The sequence below is a fragment of the Stegodyphus dumicola genome, chromosome 9 (assembly GCF_044657685.1).
Source record: "Stegodyphus dumicola isolate Sdum_Otavi_A_Nest chromosome 9, ASM4465768v1".
In the NCBI taxonomy this organism is placed as follows: domain Eukaryota; kingdom Metazoa; phylum Arthropoda; class Arachnida; order Araneae; family Eresidae; genus Stegodyphus; species Stegodyphus dumicola.
The window spans coordinates 111,810,955-111,819,275 of NC_140776.1; positions in this window are offsets into that span (position 1 = coordinate 111,810,955).

Below are 8,321 nucleotides of genomic sequence, written 5' to 3' on the forward strand. Positions count from 1 at the left end.
AAGACTTTATTGAATTAAGAAATCCGACTACACTGGAAAAGTTATTTGAGCTAGCAATCCAGTTTGAAAGTAGAAGAACGGCGGACGTCGAAAGAAGACGCCAATATCAACAGCGAAACCAATTTGGTACGCCAAGACTACAGCAAACTCAAACACACGGCTACGGAGGCAAAGCGAATCAGTGGGCAAGGAAACCCGAGCATTCAAAAACAGCCGGCGAACGTCGACAGTTCAATAGCAATCCAGGAAAAAAGTCTCAAGGCCAGTGGAAAAAGAAGGAAAGCACGGAAAGGAAAAATAATTTAAACTAAAACGGATTTCTGCTGACGGGAGGGTGCGGAAATCCGAAGGCCACGAAAACCCCTCTTCCTACAAGTTAAATACAGTAATGGTGAAAAATCTGACTCTTCCGTAGATTGAAGTCTTGGTGAATAATATCCCAGCCACCTCACTCCTGGATACCGGCGCGCAGTGTTCCTGTGTGGCAGAATATTTTTTTAGGAAGTATTTTCGCAAATACCGCATATATAATGCGGATAATACGACAGTGTTAGCGGCGCAAGGAGAAAAATGTAAGTGCGTAGGTAAAGTACCTTTGTATATCCGTATCAAGGACGAACAAGTAAAGGTGATGTTTTTTATAGTAAAGAATCTGCAAGCACATTTAATTTTAGGAATATATTTTCTTTCAGAAGCACAAGCTACGCTGGATTTTAATGAAGCGTCCCTTAAGCTGACAATGAAACCAGTTCGTACAGAAAACGCTGAACCGCCGATGTTAAAACTTGACCACCTCCCTAATGACGAGCAAGGAAGAATCCGACAAGTGGTAAGTGAATTTCCTTCGTTATTTAGTGATATTCCAGGATTTACTCAGGTTACTAACCATAGTATTGACACCGGAGATGCAACGCCAGTTCGTCAAAAACCATACCGGTATGATAAGAATAAGGAAAAAAATTATAGAATGGCATATTACCGATATGCTACGTAAAAAGATCATAACGCCCATCTCAAGTAGTTATGCTAGCCCGGTGGTTTTATGTAAGAAAAATAATGACTATCCTTTGACGCATCCAAAAAGATGGAGATTCGCTATTGATTACCGTAAATTAAACTCCATAACTAAATATCCGGTATATCCGTTACCGATTATAGAAGAAATTCTAAGGAACATAAAATCAACCAAATTTATGACGACTTTAGACTTAACGACTGGTTATTTTCAAATAGGGGTGAGGCCTGAGGACGTGCCTAAGACTGTTTTTATAACCAAGTCTGGCACTTATGCATTTTTGCGTATGCCGTTTGGCCTTTCAGGGGCCCCGGCAACATTTCAGCGATGCATGGACATTGTGTTAAGACCTGTTCTTGGAAAGTCCACATTTATCTATTTAGACGATATCATTATTACTAGTGATAATCTCGACCAACATGTACAGGATTTAAGACAGGTATTTTCTTTATTAAATGAGGCTGGTCTAAAATTTAATGTCGAAAAGTGCAAATTTGCATCCCCTGAATTAAAATATTTAGGTTACAAAATATCTCACAAAGGGATCGAGACAGATGAATCAAAAATAATCGCTGTTCAAAAGTATCCGACTCCAAACACGGCAAAGAAGCTCTCTTCTTTTCTAGGACTTTGTTCATATTATAGGTCCTTTATAAAAGATTTTGCGGCTATCGCTGAGCCATTATTAAAATTAAAAAGGAAAAAGGCAAGATTCTCGTGGACGGCCGAAGCCAATAGTGCTTTCGAAAAATTAAAACAAGCATTAACGCAAGCCCCTGTGTTGAAATTTCCTGAAAAGGATGAAAATTTAGAAATTTCAGCGGATGCTTCGGATTATGCGGTAGGAGCGGTACTTTCGCAAAATCAGCAGCCCGTGGCATTTTTTAGCCGAACTTTAAATCAAACACAAAGAAACTATTCCGCGACCGAGAGAGAGGCACTTGCAGTTCTGTTAGCAGTGCAAAAGTTCCGAGTCTATTTTGGAAAGGCGCCGATAACAGTGTACTCTGATCATGCGGCGGTAACTAGATTGTACTCAGGGAAAAACTTATCCCCAAGGTTAATAAGATGGGCACTCAAGCTGCAAGAATATAATCTGGTAATCAAGCATACCCCTGGAAAGGAAAATATCGTAGCAGATGCCCTATCTAGAATTAAAATAGACGAACAAGGAAATACCGTAAAGGTGGCAATGCTTACAGCATGTACAATAAATTCCCGAGAAACTATAATAACCGAACTGGGTAAGGATCCTGAGTTTGGAAGCATTTATGAGTATTTGAAGGATCCTGAAAATTTTAGCCACCAAGATATTGTGGCGATAAGAAATAGGGCGGCCCATTACGAACTAATAGATGGTCTATTATTCTATACAAAAACTACGAATTCCAACAACGAATTTCGACCTGTTATCCCAGCTAGTCTTAGATTAAATATCCTGCAGGAGCTCCATGACAGCCCTTTAGCTTCTCATGCTGGTATTCGAAAAACTATCCAACGCGTACGCGAGGCAGTCTACTTTCCTGAACTGCAAAAGTTAACAAGGGCGTATGTCCAGTCCTGCCCACATGTCAGGCAGTTAATTATATTAATTTCCGCCCGGCCGGGTTTCTAAATAGTATTAAATCCGAATTTCCAAATGAAATAATTGGCATCGATTTATTGGGCCCTTTCCCAAAAAGTCAGTTAAATAAAAGTCGCTATCTCCTTGTTATGGTTGATCATTTTAGTAAGTGGACCGAAATTGTTCCCTTAAAACGAGCCTCCGCGAAATTAGTTACTGATTCTATTTTAAATAAATATATTTTAAAATACGTGGCGCCCCTAAAAGTTATATCGGATAATGGTCCTCAATTTGTAAGTAATGTATTTGAAGACATGTGCCAAAAACTGGGCATACGTCATTTAAAAATGGTCCCGTATCGGCCGCAATCAAATATAGCGGAACGGGTAGCACAAAGAAAACAGAAGCTCTATTATGATTTGAAACGATGGGGAGTAACTTATAAAGTAGGGGATGAAGTTTTAAAAATTAAGCATTCACTTTCTTCAGCACCAGAAGATAAAACTGCCAAATGTTTTCCACGATTTGAAGACCATATGTTATAGAAAAAATAACTCACGCTGTAGTAGTGTTAAAAGCCAGAAATGGTGAAACCTGTTCCGCAAACATTGATCAAATCAAGCCCTACTTCGATCGTAATAAAATGCAAATATTTTCAGATCTTTTGCAGGATCCGGCACGGCAGACACCGCAGGCACAAGCTTCAGAGTTGGAAAAACGACAAGTACAAGGGCAAGCCAATAAGAGGCAGGAGCAAGTGAAAAGAAAATTGCCCCGCGGAAAAATTGAAGGTAGCAAGAAAAAGAAGCCGTTCCACCGTCCAGAAAAGAGAGTTCACGAACACCCCCAGAATGAAGAAGGAAGAAGGACGACGTATGTGAAGAGAACCAGGAGAAATGACGGCAACTATAACCCGGCTCTAAAACGGAAGATCTACTCATCCGACAGGACTCTCCGCAGCAAATGTCGCCGAACTGCGGAAGGGCCATCAGCGGCGGAAGAAAAAGTACAAGGAAAATTTGAACGGCCAGCAACGAGGTCCGCGCAGGAACACGACAGAAGTTTCCCGGTTCCGCCAAGACCAGCTGCCATCAAACGGCCAAGATCACAAGCAGAGGAGAAAAAGAAGGTATTCAAGGGTGACCGAACTGGTGAAAAAAGGAAGCTTCCAGAGGAAGGCACTGAAGGGCGAGCCCGTACAAGAAGGAGGATAAATCAAACTACTATCTGCAATACCTTTAAAGACTGGGCCCAGAAAAGGATGTCCGAATATCACAAAGATAAGTAAAATTTTATGTTACTTTGCAAACTTAAGTTAATCTTTCATTCTTACTGCAAGTGGCAGATTTCAAGAAGTTTTACCCCATGCGAGGTCTACCTTTATCGCCAAAAGGGCGAGAAATCAGTTGTTACCGATTTTGATATTATGTTTTTCAATTACTCGCGCGTAAAACTAAAGTTGATGTATAATAGCGTTGTGTAAAGACTTAAATATTGTAAAAAGTTAATGTATAAATTTTATTTAAAACATTCTAGCAAGAAAGAAGTTTAGTCTGAAAGACTTTTTGAAATGTAGTATTTCAATGTAGAAAGAATTGGCACTTGCTTTGAAAAGAATAGAAGTTAACAATGTACTACTAATGTATGTTTTCAAATGTGTAAAATTAACGGCATGTTAATATGTTCTTATATACAATGTGAACTGTTATTTTAAATGTTAAGAAATACCGTGATATGGTAAAAGTGAATGTTAAAATTTTTATTCGTGTGACTATAAAAAGACTAAAGCATGGCGAATATGTGTTAAAGATTGAATGATGTAGTTAGGCTCTCTGACGCTACACTTTAGTGTTAGACACTTTCAGAATAGTACCTCAGGGTTTAGAGTTGAAATTAGGGTGTGTTAAGAGGTCTTGTTATATTGAATTTTAACACGTTAGTGTTTTGATTGTAGGAGGAAGTGTGGAACACGTAGACAGAAACACATTCGTGTTTGGTGTTCTTTTACAACACATGTCAGAGAGCACGGGGAGAGATAATTAAAATAGTCATGAATGAAATAAGAATGTTAAGAGAAGTATAATTGTATATGTTACTTGCCATTTCATTGTGTAACATTTCATTAAACTAGTTTTCCTTCCATATCTCTGAAAGGAACCAGATTTGAATAAGAGCTCCTGTTTGGATGCAGTACAGATGAAAAAAAATTTTTGTGTATCCTGGGAGCTGCTGTTGTAAAACAAATTTCTTTATTTTAAATTTCTAGTTTCTAGAGAAAAATATTTGTAAAAGATTGGCCTCGCGTTAGATTCTAGAGCTAAAAGTTTTCAACAAGGTCGTTTTAGACCTCAGTTTCAAACTAATTAACTCTGGCGGGAAGTATGTAAGGATCTTAAGTTTTACTAACGTTTATTTTATTTTAAATCTTTACTATCACTTCTTATTTTCTACTTCCGGCCAGAATTATAAGCGTTAAGGTTTTTATGCAAAGTTTGTCTGGCGAACGCCAAGTATTTAAGTTGTGGCTTTTTGCCAAGCGAGAGAGAGGAAGCAGTGAGTCAAAGCAGGCCGCTTACCTTAGAAGTTACTTAGTTGCTGTTTGCCTTCCAGGCCAGAGGTTTTAATCCTCTTGATAAATTTAAACGTATTGTAGTGTTCACAGTCTCTGTACTACATACGCTTCCTGTTAATATAAGGCCAATCTTCCACGTTTATTATTCTAAAGTTAAATTAGAGTTTAGTTTTATTTTTATACTTTTACTTTAGACCCCAAGTAGCGGGTCAGTGTATTCCGAAGTACGGAAGTTATTGTATATAGAGAAAAATAAAGGGTTTTGTATACCCTTCGTCTGTATCCTGTCTACTTACCACAATTAGTGAACATAGCTTTAGTAAGCTCTCTGTTCCGAGTCAGGTCCTTGTATGTTCCCGAAGAAGGTAAGAAGGAACATTGACCCTGATAACTTAACACTATCACTTTCTCACAGAATATATTTTATTTTACAGAAACATGGCTTTTGCCTTTATGTGTAGTAAGCAATAAAAATAAAGAACGTCAATACAACTTATATATAAAAACTGGAATAGCAAGATATTCGCAATGAAAAACTTGGTTTTTGAATAAAAAATAAGGTTTTTCAGGTACTTAAAACTTTGAATAAATATTTCAGATATTTTCAAAATTTGATTTGAGAAATCAAAAAATGCTTAGTTTCATAAAAGAAATTAAAAAAAAATCATTTTAGGGAGTCATATATTTATAGTGATATACATTCTAAATTTTGTATACATATTTTAATTTAAAAAAGCAAATTATGTTTATTCACAAGATTTGGGCACGTAATCATGTAAATTGTGAGCTAAATTTTCCATTAAATAATCATAATGGTTGGAAAAGTAATTTATTAAAAATAGTTCTTGACAAATTTTATAATGAAAATTTGAAAGTGTTAGAACAGCTGATCATATATATATATGTCAGTAAACCTGTATCATAATCTGATAGATTTAACTTCTTAAAATGCTACTTATAAGTGAATATATTAATACAATTCGTGAATTGATGTTACTAGTAGTTTGTCTACTTGAGCATAATATGCATAAAAAATCGAATAATAAATTTTAATATACATTGAAGTAAGAAACAAATGTGAATTTAATTTCCCTTACATGAAAACTATTCAGCTTTATTTTCAATGTATGAGATTCAGAAAATAAGTAACCATGAAATACTCTCATGCTATTGTTTTTAGCTTCATATATTGCACAAAATATTGCAAAAGAAATGTTTCTAGTTCTTATTACATAATTATGAAGAGCTTAAAATTAATTATTACCCCAAATTATGAATAAAGTCTAAAATCTTCAGTTAGCTTGTTACGCTTTCTATTTTTGAGAAGTTATATGCATACAAATTCCTATACATTAATCATTACAGGTGAATAAATGCTTACATATACTTTTAGACTATAACTTATTTTTATATATGATAATTCCAAGTCTCATTTGGGAAAAATAAAGTAAATTTTAAAGTGAAATAATATGGATTATAGCTCACATGTGTAAGCTAAAAATTCATTTTTCATAATTCTGCTGAAAATTATTGTGTATTTCATTTATTGATTAAATCCGAATAAGATCATTAACATAACTGCAGAATTATAATAATTTCAATGAACGAAGTATTTTAAATATAAGTGAAAACAAGCAATGCATGAAAAACTCTTTATTAGGAAATATATGTACATATATATATATAAATGGAAAATATGACACTAAAAATATGACAATAAAATGACATTAAAATATGAAATGCAATGCATGTACAGAATGCAATAAATTCTTACTCAAACATGTATTTAAAGAGTCCACACAAGCTCTAGGAGTGCTGACATGATACAAAAGGCTTGCCACAAAATTATAAAAATTTGTTGATGTATGTGCATATTGAACGCTAAATACAAAATTAGTTTTAAATAGAATGTCAAATGCCTTCATGGCCTGATTTGGGCATGCTGTTAAGTGATTTACTGCTTTAATATGTAGAATGAACTTGTAATACACACTAGAATGGGCTGTTTATTCTGAGCTGGTCCAAGAGATTCCATGTCTTCTATTCCCTGAAAATAAATTTCTTTATTAAAAATACATCCATTACCTATCTATTAGGACAAGTCAAATACCAATGAGCCATACTAGAAAGTTTATCTTTCCAATTAAAAAATATCGCCAGAAATTTTTTCTTCTTTCAAAAATAAGTAATTCCTAGTAATTTTATTCACATAGAGGTCTTTTGCTTTTAGTTTCTGTAAAAATGCAGTATAAATACATATAGGAATATGTAAATATTATATTGATGCAAATATAGAATAGGAGAGTAATGCATACTGCTATTTGTGCGTTGCTTCTTAATGAAAAATGTAATAAATAATCTACATAAAAATGTAAAATGAACAAACTATATGGAGAATTAGTCTGTCTTTTCCTTATGAAAACAAGTATCACCCTTCATAATAAACTATTGTTCTTCATAATAAACTATTGTTATTGTAAAGATGTTTGTTCTTGATTTCATGATCGCTAAAGTCTGGCTGGAAGTGTATCTTTTGAATTTCACCTTGAACCAATTTCTCCATCACTTTACAAGTTAAAAAAAAAAAAAAAAAAAATCTATGTTCACTGTGTGTACATGCATATATATGATTAGTGTCATGCTTTAGGTTTAGATCATATAAAGGCATCACACATATTACAAACCATCTTATTCTCTCGAAATATTTGCTAGTATGTAGGTGACATTCAAATCAATGCAATTCCAATTCTACAGAAATTAGCTAAATGACCATGCATCATCTGTGGGTATAATAGTCGATAGTGTTTTCGAAGGCAGGTGGAAGGATGGTAACTTTGAACTTCTGCAGTTCATAAAATTTCAGAATGCAGTTCCAAATACTGATATACATCTGTAAATTTTTTTCATGACTGTTGCGAGAAGAATTTTGCAAAGTACAAATGGATTAAAAAACACCTAAGACTGAGAAATTGTACCATACTGTCTACAAATCAGCTGATAGAGTAGTAAATCAAACTTTTAGAATACTATTAATGATTTTGTGTATAAGGAAAACAAGCAAAATAGTACTTTACGGTATTAGAATTAATGTTTTATTTCAAAAATAAACCCAGATATCTTGTTTTTATATATATCATTTTGACATTTTATAGACTTTTTATTGTGCACTG